Source organism: Taeniopygia guttata, chromosome Z (assembly GCF_048771995.1).
Source record: "Taeniopygia guttata chromosome Z, bTaeGut7.mat, whole genome shotgun sequence".
NCBI classification, from domain to species: Eukaryota; Metazoa; Chordata; class Aves; order Passeriformes; family Estrildidae; genus Taeniopygia; species Taeniopygia guttata.
In genome coordinates, this window is record NC_133063.1 from 56,108,887 (window position 1) to 56,130,843 (window position 21,957).

At 37.0% G+C, this 21,957-nt stretch overlaps 1 long non-coding RNA gene across 1 annotated transcript; it reads right to left on the reverse strand.

Moving 5' to 3' along the window:
- Positions 1 to 4,086: 4,086 nt before the first annotated feature.
- LOC140681967 (uncharacterized) lies at positions 4,087 to 17,037 on the reverse strand. The gene is made up of 2 exons (XR_012053237.1): positions 16,948 to 17,037; positions 4,087 to 5,690 (listed from the first exon to the last, which is right to left on the reverse strand). It is a non-coding gene; the product is annotated as an uncharacterized lncRNA (long non-coding RNA).
- Positions 17,038 to 21,957: the final 4,920 nt, after the last annotated feature.

A 21,957-nucleotide genomic window follows, 5' to 3' on the forward strand; every position in this document is an offset into this window, starting at 1 on the left:
TGACTACTATGAAGAAAACATGTAAAAAAATATATACTTTGTCCAAAATAAGTGAGTACACATTATCAAATAAAGAAAGGTATGCCGTTCACACCTAGAAGAGGACCAAAGGACTGATAACTATATTTAAAATCTCTGTTCTGTATAAAAAAATGTTGTGTTAACCCTGACGAAAAAGTGTTGCTATCCTAAATGCCAAGAAAAGAGGAACAACATAATAAAACCTGTAAAGAGAATATAATACACAGGCATTTCATCACCATGAGGTCAATGATTCATTTGAAACTTAAATTAATTTTTTGACTAATGCTTTGCTTTTAGTGTCGTAAACTACATTGCTTAAAACAACAGTCATATTTTACATTTTGATAGAATCTTGTCACCTGACTACAACTGTGGCATGTGGAGCAAATTGGGAAGTGCTATGTGCACACTGAGACTGTGAGGTCTGAGAGAATAGCCTATAATTTCTAACAGCTATTGTGGTGGGATTCTCTCTCATTATAAGGACATTTTAAGTCACATCAATCATTCAAGCACTCCAATATGATTATTGAAAATTGGTCATTATTATATTTACATTACTTGTAAGGGAAATCAAACCTGAAGAATTCTCTTTCTAAAGTTTTCAGTAATTTGATTTTGCCTAAAGAGATTCAGCTAAGAGCACATTCACAGAAGGATGTGTCCAGGCACACTCAGCACACAAACATTCCAGAGGATGATTTAATTCCACTGGTAAAGTATGTGGAAGTAACTCCTCTGTATATATCTCATTTTCACAGCCCTACCACAATCTGTCTTGGGCAAGTCTCAGCTGGTACACAAGCAAATGTCAAGTATCAATGGGAAGACAAGCTGCCAGTTACAGCCTTTCCTAAACACCTTTTAGATCTCTCTCACATTTCAAAAGCAGCAATGGCTGAGCAGCCCTCTCCATGGACTTTATCAGTTCTCCATGCAATGCTTCAATGGCCACCTGTCCAAGTTTAGTAGATTTCAGAAGCACAGCAAAAAAACTGCAGGTAGTGTCATAAAGCTTGCAAACCAGGAAAGTTACTTAGGTCATCTATGCACTGGGCAGATGTAATGACTCACAAATCTTCATTGCTTTGTTTACCAGGAAAGTGGATACCTCGGGGAGCTTAAGCCTGGCACACAGAGCCTTTGGAAGTAATGACCCACTGTACAACCCAAGAAGGCTGTTGTTGCTTCTGAAAACAAATCTTACATATACAAACATGCAATTTCAGTGTCCCAGTGTCTAGGACACTCTGATACTTTAAAAAGAGAGACAGAGAAACTTAATTCATTCTCCAAGCTCTAGGAAAGCAAATTGCAACAGAAGTTTCTCTGTAAAGTGACTAATAGAAAGAGTGTCTGGCATTACCTGGGCATAAGTGTGTAGGATTTATTAATTGTTATTAAGTACTGTCATCTATGACCCACAATATTTAGGTCACCCAGACAGTCCTAGCACTCTCAGAGTAATGGTGCTGACTTTCTTCTATTCATATTTTATAGCTAGGGTAAGGCTCTAAACATGTGAAAATCTGATACTAAAATTGTAGAGTCCATAACTTGTTGTCCATAAGTTGTTCAAAATAATTTCTTCCTCAGGAAACATTTCTTGAACAATATTTACTCTATTTGTGCAGTTTCTGAATTTACAGAAATGTTTTTTGACTTTTTGACAGAACAAGTTATAACCCTGCATTTGAATTCTCAAAAGGAAAATTGTTTGGTGGAACCTTTCTGCTCTCCTACTTTATTCCACCAGAAAAATAATTCTAAAAAAACTTTAAAAACACCTTTATTCTTGACTTTTCATTTACAGTTGCTTTTCTCTTCCTGTATTTAAGGAACAAAAAGCAAGGGAATATATTTCATTATAATGCTGTACTATTGTAAAACACAGTTATAATGCTTTACCACAAATTTACATCCTATTACTATTTTCATAAAAGTTTGTTTGGGTTTTTTTTTTTCTAATAGACTTAATTGCAAAAAAATTACTTTCCCATGTATTGTCAAATGCTAATCAGAGAGGAGAGCATTTAAACTACATTTTTTGTCTTGGAAGGGAACTAATTGAATGGTACTTAAAATCCTGATAATGAACTGTCATTTTCATGTAAATTAGTGGCAACAATACGCATGTGAAGCTGATATTTAAAAGGCATACCTAATAATACTCTAAAGCTTCTATGCCCCATTAAAAAAAAACCAAATTATACATTCCTCTTGCAGAGAAGGAAATAAACTTTTGACAGCAGCTCCAGAATATTTCATATTAAATATTTACTCTTACTTACCTATATATGCCTTAAAACTTCTGAGTAAGCTATAGATTTATTTAGTGTAAAATATAAAATACCATTCAACATCTCTGGCAAGAACTGATTCCTGTGGGCTTATCTTTTTTGATAAGTCTCTGATTTTGTCTCCTGACACTTCAGGTAGAATCATGGGCCTAAAAGCATATTTCATAAATCTCTCTATGGATTTCAATGCATATAAGTGTATTAATTCCTAATCTGTTCATTCCCTCTTAGAAAATAAACCAAAACTATTCTATGGCATTCCTATGACTATGGATTCCATGACTATGGATCTCAACCCATCAGTGATCTCATCTTTGACAGGAATCATGGCAGGCTACCCGACTGCTGTGAAATTATGCAGATGTGTAGTGGTGACTTCCCAGTCTTAGCCAAAGCAGTTCTGAAGGAGTACAAGATAAAGCGCCACAAGTGAAAGTGAAGGTGAGACACTTTGTTTAGAACAGCAAAAGAAAGACTCATGGAGAGTGGATAAAAACTAGACTAACTAATATTATTTCAGCTGAAAGAAGTAAGAGCTATGAAGTCACCATACTATTTGTTGGCAGAGGTGATGCATGGTGCTGGAGGTTTTAGTCCATTTTTCTTAGGAAGTAAGGAAGGGAAATATATCCTACTAGTATTTGCACTCATAGGTGTGACTTTTTGTGCCTAACACCTTGAGTTGTGTTTTTAAGAAAAGAAAGGAATAAGTTTCTGGCCTACAATCAAGTAATTGTAAGTGCCTGTATCAGACAGGGTAATTTTATAAACTGTTTTACATGGACACATTTATCATTTTTGATCTTAAAATACCAGCACTATTAGACAAAGGGACTCTTCCTCCTTCCTTCTGTGGTAGTTGAAGGACACCTGGTAGTAATCTGTACAGAAATTAAATATTTTACAAATACCTTTTCCCTGTCTCTGGTTAGCTAGGGAACAGTGTTGCATTTTTCTTAGCATGGTTATGAAGAGATATAAGATGTTCACGGTTTTTGGATATTATGCACCAATTTTTCAGAGACTATAAATGAAAATATTAATCTGAGTGCAATGGATGTCACAGAAATTATGTACCCATTTAGACAAGTAGTGGAATCAGACTGATTGCATCAGGAGAATGACATTTTCAAACTCACATTTTACATTTTTACCATGGACTACTGACATGTTAACTGCATTTTACCATGGATCATTGAAAGAAGGTTCCTCTTCCAAACATATCCAAACATATCTAGGTCAAATATCATGACCTACACGTACTCTCAGGAAGGTTAACAGTACAGCAGCTTACTGAATGGCTCAAGTGTTTCTTTCCAGTGCAGGATGGAAATAACAGTAAGTACAGATAGGGATGAGGGTGAGTCAAGAAGGATTCAGAAAGACCAAGGGCCACTACAGCCCACCTCAGGCTCTAACAGAAAGAGTGCAACACTGATGATGGGGATCGTGTGGTGTGATGACTCAATAATTAGCTAAGGACTTATTTCCCCGCCCACCATTCCACAACCCACGTTAAACAGCACTGCAATTACATCTACCCCTGATCATATTCCCCAATAGCTTGTATAAGGAATGAAAAATGCCATAGCATTTGAAAAGGTCTACACGTGCTTCTTTTAGAGATTTCTAAATTGTTTCCTTTCCCTTCCTATAAGCAGCTGGTTACCATGCATAGAGAGGCACTATCATTTCTAGTCATACATTCTCTTTCTTCCATATCCTGTAGCGATGAAATGAAAATGGAAGGAAATTCACAATCTTAGGACAGAAAGGTGTTTTTTTGTTTTGTTTTGTTTTGGGTTGGGGTTCTTTTGTTTTTTTTTTCCCCACGGTCCAGTAATTAGAGAGATGCTGCAACAGTATTTTTCAAGTTATTTGTCTCTAGTTGCTCATTTGAAAACTGTGTCTTTGTTGCCCAAGACAAAATATCCTGGGATGTTTGCTTCCTGGAAGAAGAAGCTCAAGGAGAGGGATATAGAGCTTGGGATGGTAGTCTTACACTCTGCAGAGAGGAAATGCAGAAAACTGCCCAGCAGAAATGGAGCTGGGGGTGCTGGTGGCAGCACCTGAACATGATCCAGGGTGTGCCCAGGTGACCAAGAAGGCCAATGGCATCCTGGCCTGGATCAGCAATGGTGTGGCCAGCAGGACCAGGGCAGGGATTGTCCCCCTGTGCTGGGCACTGGTGAGGCCATGCCTCGAGTGCTGTGTCCAGTTCTGGGCCCTCACTGCAGGAAAGACTCTGAGGAGCTGGAGTGAGTCCAGAGAAGGGCAGCAGAGCTGATCAGGGATTTGGACCACAAGTCCTGTGAGGAGCAGCTGAGAGACCTGGGGGTGTTTATCCTGGAGAAAAGGAGGCTTAGTGGGGAACTTACCAGTTTCTACAACTGCCTGAAATGAGATTGTGCCCAGGTGGGCGTCAGTCTCTTCTCCCAGACAACAAGCAAAAAAATAAGAGGATATGGCCTCAGGCTGTGCCAAGGTTATATTTAGATTGGATGTGAGGAAGAAATTCTTCACAAAAAGAGGGCTTAATGTTGGAATGATCTGCACATGGAGGTAATAAAGTCACTATCGGTGGGGGTGTTTAAGTAAAGACTGAATGCGTCATTTAGTGCCATGGTCTATTTGTTATGGTGATGTTCTATCGTAGGTTAGACCGGATGACCTTAAGAGGTATTCTTCAACCTAAATTCTTCTGTGAAGTTCTCCTAAAAGTTGACTGAAAATCCGCCCATATAATTCCAGGTAAGAACAAAAGAAAGTGCTCTTTTCAGGTGTTTCTTGGTGAAAATTGAAGAACCATTTATGTTGGAAAAATTCTGTGCGATTATTTGTCCAACCTTTGACTGGTCACCACCTTGACAATTAGATCACTGCACAAAGTGCCACACCCAGTTGTTTTTTGAGCATTTCCAGGGATGATGACGCCACCACTTCTGAGAGCAAATTCGTTCTGTGAGCAAAGTTTAACAACCATTTCCATGAAGAAATTCTTCCTGATGTCCTGCCTGAGCCATCCCTGGAACAATTTGAAGTTTTGTGCTCTTGTACTGTCTTTTTCAGTCCAAAAGTCACAGACAAAACCAGGAAGCAGCTTTCCAAAACTCAGCTGACAGGCCAAAGTAAAAATGTTTGTAAACAAACTCTGTCCATTTTTATGTATAGTAGCTAAGCATCTTGAATCCTCTTCCTAAACTGTTGTAACAAAGAATGAATACTGACGCAACTTCAGCAGATCGGGCTGTGAGATAAGAGTGGTCTTGGAGCTGCTGACCTTCTCAGAGAGCCACTCAGACAGCAGATGAGGAGTTATGTAGCCCATTTGCATCTGCAGGGTTAATGTGATTTTCATACACCAGCCTGTATTAGAGAAAGATGCAAAACAATGATGTGTCTTAGCATCTGTAATTTGAGCCTGATTACATATAAAGCTACCCCGACTTTTACAGCAATCTCTCTTGGTTTTGTAGTGGGCAGTGACATAAAATGGAATGAATTTGGGCTGGGTTTTTTGCTCAGTTTTTTGAAGACTTTTTGTTTATTTTGACAGATGGCACCAACCATTTAAAATATGTGCGTAAAGCAAACACACGTATATGTGTATACACACACACACACACACACACACACACACACACACACACACACACATATATAAATTTTAGCCTTTGCACAATATTTAAAGGATAAAAACAATAATGAAATGCTTAGCTGTACCTTTTTTTATTGACACAGTCTTCCTGTTCCTATGACTAGTTTCCTCTAAGGAAAATGTGACGTGTTGGATGATTTCCCATTTCTGTTCAGACAGGAAGTATACAGGCCAACTGGCATTTGGATTTTCTGCTAGTCTTTAGTCACTAAAGAACACCTGCAGCCTAACTGTTAGCTTGTTCTGGTACTCAAGGTCTCTATCAAAACACATTGTTCAACAAAGGAAAAAGCTGACGTTACACCACCTGGGAATACAGGGAAGATCCTAATTTTTATGTAGCAGTACAAAAGAGTCACACAGAGCAGAAGAGAATCAAAGAAACATAGAATCATTTGAGATGATGTTGATATGATGAAATTGCAAACAAATTCAGGAGAAAAAAACCTAGGAATTCCCAGAACACCTCCACAAATGATTCCACACACAGAGGATGAAATATTCTCTGCTCAAGCACTCTGGCAGCTGTAGGATTATGGCGATAGTAGTAATATAAAAGAGCACATTTGATATTACACATTTCAAAGCAGTTGACCACATTCCAAAGCAGGAATCTGTCTGGAACACACATTCACTTTACTTCAACAGAATTTCATACTTGTTGAGGTCTTGCTTTTTTCTCATGCCTTGTCAATATCATAGCATCCAAAGTCAGCCACTGGTAGGTTTTCTGTCATACTTTGCAATCCACACACAGGAAAATTCCTGGAGTTTTTGGTCTTGGCCTTCATATCTCATGCTAGGAATTCATTACATCACTGGGGGTCTTATGACATGGAATCTAAATCAAATTATAATGCAATGCAGCACATTATTGTAGAATATCACTACCTGAATGAAAACATTCAGAAAATCAAATTTAGCAGTAGGATTACATTAAAACTAGAACAAGAAAAAAGGTAATCAGCAACTCCAATACTTCAAAATATTTTTCGAACTTCATAAAGTTTAGAGTACATTATAACCATGGGCATTTCAGTTAAGAGCAAAACAGTTGCTTTTGGTTTGTTACATTTTTTTTCCTTTCTTATCTTAGCACATTGTAATGCTGATATGGTACAAATACCATTCTTCTACTTCTACACCTGTATTAAACTACACATTGCTTCTTTTTAGGCTCTGTGCTGAAGACATCTTGCTCCCTTCAAATATAGGAAGAAAGTAATAGATAAATCCCATTAGAGGGAGGTGAAAGCATTTCATCAGAAGGAGCAATGTAGGCTTGTCTGTTCAGAAAGATACATAAGATAAAAACAGCACTTTCCAAGGAAACTGGTGAGATTTTCACTAATAGACAACACAGAAAGAGTGGCAAAAAATGTCAGGGTGATGTAATTTTCATGGGTTTCTTCTCACCTGTCAGCATGCTTGCAGAAGCTGACTAGAGAAAAAATCTGACTGTGGATGGGGGGAAACTGCAATTCAGCCCAAGGCCTTGCCTTTCAGAGGAAGATATCCCAGTATTTTGAAGTATTTCATAAAACTGACATGTCTGAAAATAACTGAGCAAATTTAAATTGGTAAGGTTTGTTCTTATTCCTCTGCCTCTGCCATTGTTTTATTACATTACTCTTAGCCACTCTGTAATCTCATTGTGCCTGAAGGTCCCTTCTCTGAAATGGATAGAATGTTGGCCTTCTCTGAATGTGTTTCTTTACAGGTAACTCTTTTCAGAACAGCTTGTAAGTGAAAGAACCAGTTCTTTTTCTAAAGACAAGCCCTCCACAAGCCTTGTCTCTGTCTCTCTAGTGAATATAGAGGGAGTCTTAATAGATAGTTTAATGCAGATACCTAAAGCAGAGGAAAATGAGTCTCATTTCTCAGGAACTGAAATTAAGACTTTTTGCTTAAAGACTGCATTCCTATGCAATATTTGTGTGTGAGTGATTCTTCCATACATGTATCCTTATTGTATTAATAACCATGTATTTAGAGGTAAAACATCCTCTTTAATTTTCAATCCTGATAGTAGTGAAGGATTAAAAAAAAAAAAATCTCACACAGATGTCTTTGTTTCAGTCCTGACCTGAGCAGAATTAATTTGCTTATACTCATTCTTGTGATCTCATTTGATTTAAGTGCCTGCTTGTCACAATTGTGCTCTTTCTCAGAAGTAGCTCCTCTGCCGGCCATCACAACTGTGTTGTATTTCATGCCACTTCCTTACAGGAGTCCAGGGTACTTCAAGGGGACATTATACATTTTCAAATTCCCAGTGGCAAGAATTGAACACACTCTTCTGGACATATAATTACAAAAAGATGCAAAATGTAGTTCAAAACATGGGTTTGATCCTGAAGTCCTTATTTGAGTATTACTACCGGTGAAGTCAGAAGAAATTTTGTTTCAATAAAAATGTAGATCTAGATTTCTAGACTGAAAATCTGTATTTAGAAGTATCGTGATTATATAAATATAAATAGATGTAAAAATATATACATGAATGCATGGATTTTGTTGAGTAGAGGGAGATTGTCAGAGTTAGGAGTTGGAATTAATCATGCAACTCCCACAAATTCAGTACAAAAGCCCCTCCACCATCACCTACTTCTTTCTCTGACTTGGAGCTGTGACAAAGGGGATATTTCATTGATGTCAGCTGTTGTTTTACATTTTCTTTTAGCTGGCAGGTTAAAGCAAAAATAAAAAGAAAGCAAAACCTCAAGGGAGCATTGAGAAGTGGGGAGTGTGGGCAAACAGACAGAAAGCAGCATCCTGACAGCATCTCACAAGGGAAGAAAAAGCAAGTCTGCCAGCTGTTCCACAGAAATCTGTAGTCTCTAATGTTCCTTTTATACACTTACTTAATTCAAATGATACCCCAGTTCAACTGAATGCAATATTTTATTTTTTATTTTAACATTTATAAAGTCATAGCCATTGTCTTTTTTTGTACACAGGTACAGTTATTTGCCCATTTCATACAATGTAGCAGACTATTTACCCTGTAAAAAGCAATTTTCCCAAATTTTCTTAAGTTTCAGAAGACTGATTTTTAATCCATAACATCATTTAATTTTGTTCAGTAATTGCAATTTGTTTGGTCTACAATAACATGCAAAGCTGTAGAGACAACATTGTTAAAACATGTGACCTGTTTACTCAAACTTTCCTACAATACATACAGAACGAGGCATGATTTGTTCAAAGTTTGGTGACTTTGCACTCCTGTTGACTCTGACAGAGCAGAGGGGCAAATGACATTCAAGTCACATTTTTTTACATGAAGAGTAAGACCTTTGCATCATTGCAGTTATCTATGTATCTATCTAAATCTGTACAGTGCATCTAAAATTTGAATTGTCTCAGCTTGAGTACATAAACCAAGAGAGGAACAATACTGCATAAGCAGCCTTTACTTACCTAATTTCAGATCCCACATTCTGGTGTGTGACTGTTTTTAGAGCATTTTTAAAAAATATTTCTGAAATTAAATATTATTCCAGTACTGTTTTCTTTTTTCCTTTAGCCTTCTTCCTCTAGAAGGTAAAGCATTTCTTGTCTGTTTCCTCCCTACTCCCAAAAAATAAAAGCCAAATTATTATTAACCATTAAAAAATGGTTACCCAACATGAAAATTTCTTCTAAGGAAGTGTGAAATTAATAAATGCAAATAAAGCACACCACCTACAATTTAGAAATAAACCAATTGATATAGATTCCAGGTAAATGCACTTGGTGCACTGTCTTGCTATGTCTGTCCACTCCTTGCTAATAAATAAGCCTTACATACCCCCATATGCAATTTTGAGATAATTTATTTGTGTATTTGTATTGTGAAATATTGCAAATATTACCTCTTCAAAAAAGATTGTTGACATTCTTATGAAGTTTTTCTTAACATTTTTCCTAAACTAAATACATTGTTCAAGCAAAGACAGAACACTTAATGTGTTTTTGAACTGTCACTTGGTTTGTATTTATGATCCACTAATTTTATCTGCTATATCTTGAGTGTTACCTTCCAAAGCAGGTAATAAATGTGTGCATCTGTACATCCGAAAATACAATCTTGTGCTGGGTTCTGTATGCTGTGGCTTACTGGAAGATATTACATTTCTTAAAAGCTGAAGCAGCACAGTAAAAGCAGTTCTGCTCAACCAAAAACTGCAAATATTCAAAAGACTCTGTGCATCAAGGCAAAAGTTTCTGAAACAGATTTTGGAGTAGTTCCAGTGTTACTTAATAAATTACAATTTTTATGCACATACAACATTTATGAAACTCTCTGCTCCCTCTCTTGCTGCAGACCCTACTCCACACCAAAAGGCACAGTGAGAGAGAGGAGGTGCTGTGTTCTTTCTAGGTTGGGGGCATGTAGTGTGCTGTTGATTTTCCCTTCATCTCAACAAAACCTAAAGCCTTTGCCAAGAATATACACCAGTCACATTGTCCCGGTGCAGGGCCAAACCCCCTTCCACATCTGCCCCAATAGGATGTTAACTGTTTATGCAGGGCTGGTGTAGTCTTCTTACTGTTTTTGCTCAATGTAATGCATTTTGACCAAAAAAAACCCCAACAGATTGAACTCAATACTGCCAAAAAAAGTTTCATCTGCAGCATCTGACTTCCAGGCTCTGCATAAGAGAGGGGAAACAGTCTATATATATCAAAGTAGGATAACCAACAGTAAACTAGCAGAAATGCTTTGGTTGTCTTTAGGAGATGGAGCGGTAAATCATGTATCATTATCACTGAGAATTTGCTGAAGGGAACAAAAATATCTGCCCTGGCGTACAACCTGCCTGCTAACTTGGATATTTTGCTTTTCCTCACTGAGTGTTCTGCTTGTGCAATCCCTCCAAATTTCCCCTACGTCACTCTTGCAGTCTGTTTCCTGGTCACTTTGGCCTCTGCAGGAAGCTGGCAAACCTCTTCATGTGGATGCTTATGTGTCATAATAAATCGTCCCCTCCCAGCCATCCACCCACCCACCCACCCATTTTATAAATGTGCAGGATTTCCTCCGCAGGGAAGAGACAGTAAATAAATTGCATGTGGCATCAATCTCCATATTTCTGTGACTTAGATGCTTTTCCCTACCTGCTCACACATAATTCTGTTTTTGCAGTAAAAACATAGCTCACAAAAATCATCATTCTACTACCCCTTGAGAAAATATTATCTTTCTCAGTCATTCTCCCTTGACCATGTGGGGGTTGTTCCTACAAATAAAACAAGTGGGTTTCAAGTGAATACATTCTCTCTTTGCGTCTGATTTCTAATAAATATCTGAGATTATAGACTGTGAAGAGGCAGACACAGACCAATTGCCCTTCCGTCATATTTCTCCCCAGGCTCCATAGTCTGCATTGATTTCAGAGGATTTTTAGCTTTATATATGTGTGAAAATGTCAAGATTTATGCTTATGCAGAAGAAAGGTTGCCTAACATGGATTTCATTTGACTATTTTTAGTAATCTACATTTTAGTTACTTGTTTTACTAATGGGTATTGATAAATCAATGAAAAAATCAAGGATTTTAGCACTTTAGTACTAGAATCATAAATTAGATTCTAGTAAATCGTAAATTAGAGATAATATATTATTAGAATTATAAACTTGTCTCCACTAGCTATAAAAGCTACTGGAGGTCTCTACAGTGCAGGCAAGGAAGACTCTTGCATCTCATGGCTTACATGTAAATGGTTAAACAAATATTAAATAGAAAGCTAAACAAAGAGACAGGATACAGCAATTCAGAGCATATGACTCTTGATTTAATGCTTTGATTTGAGAGCAGCCACTGAAATGATTCATTAATAGCAATGCAGCACTTGACCCACTGCCAAGGAAGAGTGGGTGGTCTCTGTCACCGAAAAAGTCTTTTGAAAAAGTTCACTCAGTCACCGAGAAGTTGAGCAAAGCCCACACAGACAATACAGTACTGGTGTATTTTAGGCAGACCTTGCAGATTTGCTGCCACTACTAAGAAGGGTCACAAACAGGACATTCTTTGGGCTGTATTCCAATTACTGCAATTTCTGCATAGGTCTGCATACTGTAAGTTATATTCATGCAACTGTGACTTTTACAGTTTTGCAAAATCTGCCTTTGTTTTTTTTGCATTTCATATGCTTATAAATAAATTCTTGTGGCTCCTATGTCTAAATTCAGTAACACAGGAAGTTAATTTATAATCTGAAACTGTACTTGCTACTTTATGTTCTGCACTGGAAAAATGGAAATGAAGAAAAAGATTCCAGGCCCAGATATCAAGTTATTTGACTACCCTCCAAAGTGATTCTGAAGAGTGAATATATAAGCTGCATCTAAAAACAATATTCTAAAATTAAGACTTTCAAAGTTGGATCTTTATAAAGTGTTTTGACTATATTTTTTCAAACATTGAGAAAAATAATTTATTATTTAATCATTAACTATTTGATTATTCAGGAACAAACTCCTTAATAAAATGTTCTAGACTGAAAATACAAGATGCTAATAGAAAAAACGGGCAGGAGAATCATTACTCTATAAAAAATATTTATAAAGTAATCCTGGTATTGAATACATTCTGCTTTAAATTGCTTTGTTCCCTGGATTAGAATTGGAAGCAGAAGGATATGTGATGAAGGGAATGTCCTGGAATAAAAGGTGAATAGGAAAGAGGAAAAAATTAGAGATGGACAGAGTCCAAAACATTCAAACATTAATCAATCACTAAGCTAAATCAGTCCTGTCACCAGCAAAGAGGAGCTGTTGGGACACCAAACAACTGTATTAAGCATGGTGATATAATTTGCTGAAAATTACTGCTTCAGATGCAAATTTCAAGCCACAAAAAGAGTGCAAAAAATACTTCATATGTATTAAGCAGTGCTACCCTGCAACGATCCTGTTGAATCTGATTAGACAGTCTCCTTGCAGAAGAGAGGAGAACAGGCGGGAATTTTACCTTCCAGAAAACACAATAGTGAGCTCTGGAATTGAGCTGCAAATATTACTCTCACAGACTTCTTAGTAACTGAGCTTTGCATTACATTAACCTAAATTTGCTTGCTCAGGGTACACATCAGTCCAGGATTTACAACATAGAGCTGTCTAGTGAGTAAATAGTCATGGATAGTCTCATGGGTAGAAAGCACATCTTCAATTCTTAAAATATCCAGCCTCCTGCCAAGACTGTCTTAAAGTCTTGGCTATTTCAGTGAGTAGAAGAGATCCTGGTGGGAGACACATGGAAGAAGCACATCTCACAGAGAACTGGTTTTAAGACCCCAGAAGATGGTGTTATAAAGGGTAAGACAGTGCTTTGATCATTTGGAAAAGTTTTGCTGGTAGTCACTTTCAGGGAAGAATACTAAGGCCATAGGATAACCTTGAAAGAAATTATCCACCAGAAGGAGAGGAAAAACCAAGACAGGTATACTTGCTTCTCTTACAATTTGACACCATGCTGGAAGTGAATTTAATTTGCCCAAAGTTCTTCAGACCTTTCCCTTTCCAAACAGTCATAGATTTAACAGTATTTTTTATTGCCTTTTTTTTTTTTTGGTGGTGTGGTTTAGAGTTTAAAAAAAAATTAACATTTCAGTTTAATTTTTTAGCATTTTATAATCCCAGACTCTTAGGATAACAATACTGTTTTAAAAAGAAACAGTAAACTCTTTTCAGACTGAGGCCTTTCTTTCTGCTTCAATATACCAGATCTCATATTTATAGAGCTTTTTAGTGTGTTGCAAGACTTTTCTCCCCAATACCCATCATATATCCAGAACAGCTGGAACCATAATAATTTCATATTTTTGTTCTATTATATGCTTTTTCAACACAATTTTCACAAAGTTAATGTTCTTTAGCTGCTGCATAATCTGATCTAGCATTACTCAAATCCAACCTTTCTCAGAGCTTCATATGAAACTCATTAGACTGTTCTAAACTATTGGAATCCCAGAACAGCATTATTAAATTTATTGGTATTTCTCTAGACTTGCTGTAGTCCATGAGGAGAGTCTAATCTAGCATGAAATATCTGAACGTTGCTGCTCATCTTGTCTAACATATTTATTCATTAATACTGCCTCTTAGCTTTCGGGCATTGTAAGTTTTTCAAATTATTGTCACTGTAGGTCTTAAATAAGGGGAGCAGTAGTGCTTTGTGTGAAAGGAGGAAAGGACAACAAAAGGAAGAAGGAAACCTTGACAGCATGATGCTGAAGAGAATTATGGGAGGAAGTTTGTGCCAAGAATAACATGCTGGTTAGGAGGCCAAGGGCATCGATGGAGTTTGTGGGATATCTGAAAGATAGGCTCCATACACAAACACAGCTGTACCATCAACAACAGAAATTTTGGTATTTTGTTTCCACCACTTTGATTACAATGCCAACCAATGCTCAACATTTTTTCTCTGAGGAGCTCTCAAAGATGGAAACACATCTTAAACCAAAGAATAGTAACATGGCTGCTAGGATGGCATTTTCTTGGAATTATGTGTCCAAGTCCTGTTTTCCATGGTGCAGCATATCCATGTGTTATACACTTGGCACAAAACTATTTCTTTACAGAGTTTTGTTTGTTTGCTTGTTGTTTGTTTGTTTATTTCTTTAAACAAGATCAATGTATGGAAAAGAAATCAAAATAAATGTAAATCTTTCCTGAGAGAGGTGCAAATTTTCAGACTTTTTAGTTGATTTTAGATGTGAACATCTGCCTTGGACTCATTTTAATCTTATGAAGGTTGTCACCCTTCCAGAAGGAATTCCTGTTTCCCTTCCTTTCACACACATATGCACTGCTTATCAGGGCATCTAGAGGAACACACAGATCTGTGAGATTAAGAAAAAAAGAGATGGTCTGTCACTCATCATATCCCTCGGATTCAGCAGAGAGGAAATTTATTTTAGTGAGCATTGAAACCAAACAATAGCAAGCCTGCAGCTGTTTCAGGGGTCTGATGTCAACAGTGCTAAACACATTTTTATCTCATTTGAGATTTATTGAAAAACCAGAGTGCTTGATAAACAGTGGCTGACAAAAACTAAAACAGATTAGCTCAGCAAGTAAAATGAGATAAGAAGAGAATTGTGCCACATATACTTTAGGACCTATCAAATAAATACATTTATTATAAAATATTAGCTAAAAAATAACTTCTGTTAAGATTTATCCATAAAGTTACATTTCCTAGTCTGTGTATAAAAATTATAAGTTTACCTTTGAGGAAAATGCCATTTTTTGAGATTTGTTGCATTTGAACATGTTAGAATTTAGAGTAGTTTCATCAATGTTTATTCATCTCCTTGGCTATCAATCTCTTCCTCTCAGAGTGACAACGTCCAAAAAAGAACAAAAAGAAACAACTGCTATTCTTTGCAACTATCAGAGATGACATAGCAAAGGATTAGTTATAAAATCTTTTTGCTTGCTTTGTAAGAGGCAGTATGATCCATTTGCTTTTTCTATTCTCTACATGGGATCTTCCTGTTTTCTTTAGCTCCCACACTACTCTTTTTCATCTTCTATAAAAAATCCAGATGGCGAAGACTTAGGACAGCCCATGCCTGGTGACTAATGCTTAATTCAGAGGATGTTACGTTGCCTGAAGAATAGGCAACGAGTAAACAATCAAAAGATTGTTTACACTGTCTGAAAAAAAAAAAAAAAAAAAAGGAGAGAAACTTCTGAAAATTACTTTCACAGCATCCAAATCCCACCCTCCCATTCACAACATTCTCTAGCCCTCTGAGGACCTTTCAGTGCTCTCCAGTATTCCTTAGGAGCAAAATGCTTCAAGGTTACAAAATGCATCCAAACACTCCCCACCGCCCCCTCCAAAACATCTAATGCTCATCACCATAAAGGAATTTTCATGAAAATTGCAGTATTGGACAGCTTATTTAAATGTGATAATGGTCAGCCACTGGTCAAACTTGGCCCAGACACCAGGCAATGAGTGGAGCACTGCAGGTGCCCTTAGACATGGAGATGAATGAGTCTGCTGTGTCATCTCTAGTCAAGAGACCAGGAATCAAGGAAGAAATGCATTATCCACATGAAAGATTGTCAGGGATTAAAGATTGGCAAATTGTGTGAGCTAAATCATCCCATGGAAGGGAGCGAAAGGGGGAGGGAGGAGAAACTTGCTTCCTCTAAAGGATCAAAGCAGAAAAGCAAATCCAAACTCATGAACAAAATGCAGTGTATCATCTTAGGATAAGTCTGTGTTAATAAATTAAATTGCACCAAAGAACATTTCTGAGGACAGAGCACACTGTCAAAGGAGTTTGTGACATGGCTTTAGCTTTAATAAAATATTCTTTGAAATGTGACCATACAGGCTGGCTGGTTTTGACATCTGTAGTGTATATGCCCAAAAGAACTGTCCATAAAAAGTTGACAAATATCTCATGAAGAAATATCTTAATATAGATGAAGAACACTAGAGAAATAAGGATTACAGGTATTATACCTACCTATAAATATGGTTGTAATCAAGGGATGTTTACATATTTTTCAAAGTGAAAATATAATACCAGGATTTACAGATTAAGTCAGTTTGCAAATTTCTGCTCCATTAAATGGTTAACATAGGCAATAAGCAGCACTGTAAATTGACTAAAAGATTGATGGCATGTTGGAAACAGTGGTGTTTAGCACAAATGATTAAAAAAAAGAATAAAAGTTATAGCAATTAATATGCCATCTGATATCTTCCCCTCTGGGAAATTAAGATTAAAATACTTACTACATGATTTTCAGAAATTATATAAATTTGCAATTAGCTTTTATCTGATACCCCCTTTAAGGCAGTATATACTTAAGGGTGTCAGGAGATTTTTTTCATACAATTACTAGTCCCTGCCCAGGAGGAAAATATTGGCAGTCAATCAAGGCTTCTGCACCATAAGAACAGTATCCCCAAGAGACAACCGTGGCCATCCCATGATAAAGTGACTTACTGGGAAAGATCTGGTCTTGGTTTCTATAGCTGAAGCATATCTGTTACCTGGAAGATCAAGGAAATAGAAGCAATGTTTTCCACCACTGACACAGCAAAGCCCTTTTTAACTGTTGCACAACTATCTCCAAACCCATGACAACAAGAACTACAATGATCCCAAATGTAAATGAGTAACCAAGCAGCTTTTGAAAGGAAGAGAAGCATGTTTGTAGATTGATTGCATGCTACAATTCCAGATAATGCTATCATGCAGATAGCAAACATTCCCTAACTGCTACCTCATGAGGTCAGGTTTACTGCTGAGGGCAGAGCGGGAGCCAGAGGATTCCTGGCATGACAGTGCATCATAGCTTAACATCCAACAGTGCACACAAGGTAATGCGTCCCCTTATTTTACCACTGCAGAACAGAAAAGGATATGCTGTGTTCCCACAAATGGGATTTCGGAGAACAGAACAGGTCTGTGAGCACAGATTGCCCCCATTTGCCTCTACACAGTGCTCACCCTGTTTACCTTTAGAAGCTCACTGTCTCAAAGGTTCACATTCTTCAGTGCAACTGTAACTGCTTTGCAAAACAAAGCTGCTTTCATCTGGTTTATTGAGCTTAAAAATTTTCCTTATGTAATGCAAAACTCAGGTAATCCACAGACATTAAATAGTGCCTTTGCTATTTGAACATTTCACATTGTTGGTAGGGGAGCACCTGAAGCAAATGGGCCATGGTTAAACATCTCCTGCTCTTAGAGATATTTGCTTCTTACAACTTTCTTCAGGCAGCTCCGAAGAGTGATATTATCATGGACTTGCACCAGTTGGATAAAGGAGTGGAGGGTGGCAAAATGAATTGCTGCCACTATTTTACTAAAGCATGACTAAATTGTGGGGCTGAACGGTCAAAATTTTGAGTGCCAAATCTGCACAATATCATTCCAGTAGGATTTCCACTTGGAGCTACTTTAGGCAAACATATTTTCACTTCCAAATATTTTTACTGGATTTGAGCAGCAACTGAAGAACAATGCTGCTGAGTTAAAATATACAACAAAATATCAAGCACCCTGCAGCTGATGTAGTTTTTTGCATTCGTGTTTGATTGTGCTATTACTATTTTCTTTCATTCTTTTTCCAGCAGCTACCTATAGTTACACCTGATGACAGTTATTGTTTCCACTGTTGCTTTCCTAGTGCATTGTCCAAAAAGGAATTTTGCTTTGCTATATGTAATAAAAACATAAACAAAATGAAAGAGTACAGAAAGGATCTGCCCACTAAAATAACAACATGTCCCTGACAAAAGAGCAGAAGTGAAAACCTACCATCAGGATCTTCCAAAGATGACCATGGATAAGCAGATATATCCTACACAGAAGATTAATATCTATATGTATCTATATGTATCTATAAATTCCAAAAGACAGGAAGTAAAAATTTGAGCCATTATGAAAAACACATAATACACTCCATAAAGAGTTTTGTTGGTGCAGTATTTGCTGACAAGGAACTTTTGCTATCCTGAGATTTAAATTCTTTATTGGAAGGCAGCACTTACTTCACACTGAAAATGTGTTTTCTACCCTAATGATCAGCAGCTGAAGTCAAGGACTATTCAGGAGTGGAATCTTCCTCTTGGATTCAAGAAGAAGAAAGCTGAGGTCCTTCAGGTCTATAATGCTGTTATTGTTGTCCTTTCCCATCTTCTCCAACAGAGAGGCAACATGTGGCAGCCATGAACTCCTCTGGAGTCCTACATCTATATTTCATGACTATGGGGGAGAATGTCAGTGTTGAGAAGACTAGAGCTTTTTTATTTTACTTCAAACCTGATAATCTTTTCTTTGCAGTATCTGCAGAGCAATTTCTAATACCAGAAAAAGAAAGATGCTTGTAGCCCTAGAAGCATCAAGAAAGCAGGAAGGGTGAAGGAGCGCATGGGCACTACACTACCATACTCCATGCTCAGAATCCTCCAGGACTGATGGGTTCTTATGCAGCTCACAGAACAATGACATTCTGTTCTTTGAGGCACTTGTGTATAAACAAGCTTGACCTTTTAATCCTTAAACTATTATTCAGTCATTATACTGAAGGATATTTTCACCATCTTCTATTAAATATCTGACTGAAGTGCTTCAGCTGATACTCAGGGCTGTTCATAGATAATACAAGGCATCACCTAATCACGGAAAGAGCTGAGGTTTGATGTCTCTCCCTTTATGAAACATTCAGTCAGCTCAAAGTTTTCTTCCTAAACCCAAAATACCTAAGTGCCTTTAAATGAAACTTTATCACTTATACTACTGAAATCCAAGACATTAACATATTTACAGATCAAAACCTCCAATAATCATGGCAATTAACATATTTGAAATAATGCTATTTTATAATGATATCTTTGGGAGATTATCTAAATTAATTTGCCCTTAAGGGGAAGATAATGGACCAAAAAGGCCATGGAAAGTACTCAAAATATACTAAAAAATCAAAGTATTAAGAAGCCAGCAGCAGTAGCCATGTCTAGAAAGACACAGACATTAAAACAAATACATATATGTTTAAATTAAAATAACATTATGATTATTTTGTTCCAAAGCAGAGAAAAAGTAAAGCAAATAATTTTTTTCCTTCCCAATTTCCTGTATGATCTGTCGGCACACATTTTTTTCCAGTAAACTGAAAATAAAACTGATGTGAATATTCCAGGTAGGCAGCAAGGGGTCACCTTTTCTGTCTTCCAGTCAAAATATTTTGTTTTCCAAATACTTCAAAGATCTTCTTTGGATATTATGTGTTTTTTAAAAATGGGATTTTCAGCAGAATATCAAGGGAAATTTCCATTTCATTGTTCTGCACACAGGAGTTCAGAAAACATTCAAAGTAAAATGGTTTAAAAGTGCACCAAGGAAATGGTGGTAAGGGCAGTGTTCAAAAGGAATTAATTCTGCTCCTGATGAGTCAGTGCTGTCTTACTGCTTCTGAGAGCCTCTCTGTCCCCAAATTCACCTGGCTGGGGAAAACATTACAGCAAAGCTTCCTTGAACAAAACAGAGTGGGAAGTGTCACCCTGCCCCCTCTGGCTCCAGCCATAACCAAGAATGGTGGAGCAAACTAAACTTTTCTTGTTCCCCTCCTCCTTTCTGAAAAAGAAAATTGCCAGGTTACAATCAATTTCACAGTAGTGAATCAGGCTTCCCAACTTGACATCCAAATGTTTTATTTGCTTCCAGTCAAACAAAGATCTTTGGAGAAGATAAGTGTCTTTTGACTATCTAATCAATAGTCAAAAGAGAAAATCAAGGTTCAACAAATACCAAAAAAAGAAATAATGTGTCAAGTTATAAATCCATTATGTGACAAAAACCTGTTGGGAAAGCAGTAGGCCCTGTAGTATTGGAATAAAGCAGAGAAGATCATGAAGGTCAACTAGAAAAGTTCTAAAAGCTTCACACACAGAATGAGTAGGAAGACTAGATTATTTAGCCTACCAAAGAGATGGCAGGTATGAGAAGGGGTGTCAACAAAAGAACATAATAGAAATCTAGGAACCAATGGGTAGAAGGGTGAAGGTAAGTAGAGCTTGACTATTCCTTACCTCTTTATAGAAGACATTTGAATGCAATTAAAATGCAAGGTTATAGACTCAAAGCAAAGAAGATGTTCTGGTTCAGCAATGGGCAGCCTCTAGGCATAGAACCTTGTAAGTACCACATACTCACAATGGTTTATAATGAATTTGGGCAAATTCAATGAGGGAAAATGATGCCAAGTAATCACTCACATGATAAATGCTTCTGTTGCCTAAGGGAATTCCTGGTCACAAATTCCTTGGACCTAGAACACTCCCCTTGAAAAGAATTTTGCTTCGGTTTCCCTGCTGTCATAATATTGGCTGGTACTGGCTAGTGGCCACCTGCAGAGACAAGTTCATAGAACAGAGGAACTTTCTTGTATGTTCTATTGAACTAGCAAAAATTCAATATTCATGCTTTTTTTTCAGACTGGTGTAAACAAATACAGGATGCTGTAAAATGGCAGAAAAGAGTTATTCTGGTCTACTGATAACCTCTAGTTTTTCAGCGGTGGAAATATGACCACAGCCTGATTAGATACTTGTAAAATACATTGACATTCATTCCATAACTTTCAAAGAGATCCTAATTTATAGTTTTATACCATCACAGTCAGAAACACCATGTAAGTAAACACATTAAATAGATTTATGTTAGTATTCAGTTCTCTGGCCTACAGCCTCTGAAAGTTCAGAGGAAAAAAATCAAAATGGAACCTGTCTCGAAAAGGGAAATGGTTGCTTGGAAAGTCCTGTACCATCTTTCACCTCACAATGTTTTCAGTCCATGACTTAACAACAAATGATCCAGAAAGTGAACTTTGTTCTGTATTATCACACAGGAGTTTTCCCATGTCCAGCCAAAGCAAGCTCTAGGATCGCAAAGGCTGACTGAATAATGATTTTACAAAAGACTGCACATACTTTTGATTGCACCAATGACAGCTTTTACTATCAACAGACCTCACTGTCCAACAAAGGTAGAAATAAAACCTTATTCACCTTTCAACTGAAGGATTTCCCCACTTTTGACTTTTCTGATTAATCAGCTCATCTCCACGTGTTTACAAGTTACATACACAGTATCTCATAAATAATAGATAATTTTAAGATAACATTTTTCCTTTCAAAAGCAATTTGCTGAGTCACTTATACCCATCTCTCTGATTAAAAGAATAATCGATTACATAGAGCTCTCTAAATATTTAGGCTTTCACAATTATATTGTTTGTTACACAGCTGATAGAGGACAACAATTTCCTTCTCCACACTTGTCTACAATCAAAAACATTCTTTCAGGATGTAGTAATTACCGTTATAATAAAAAAGTCTCACATAATTTAACTGTGCAGGGAACTTGTGTCCTCTTTTGTCCCAATAAATTATTTCTTTTGACATGAATAACTGTAACTTCATCGGATGAGACACAAACACGTACTAT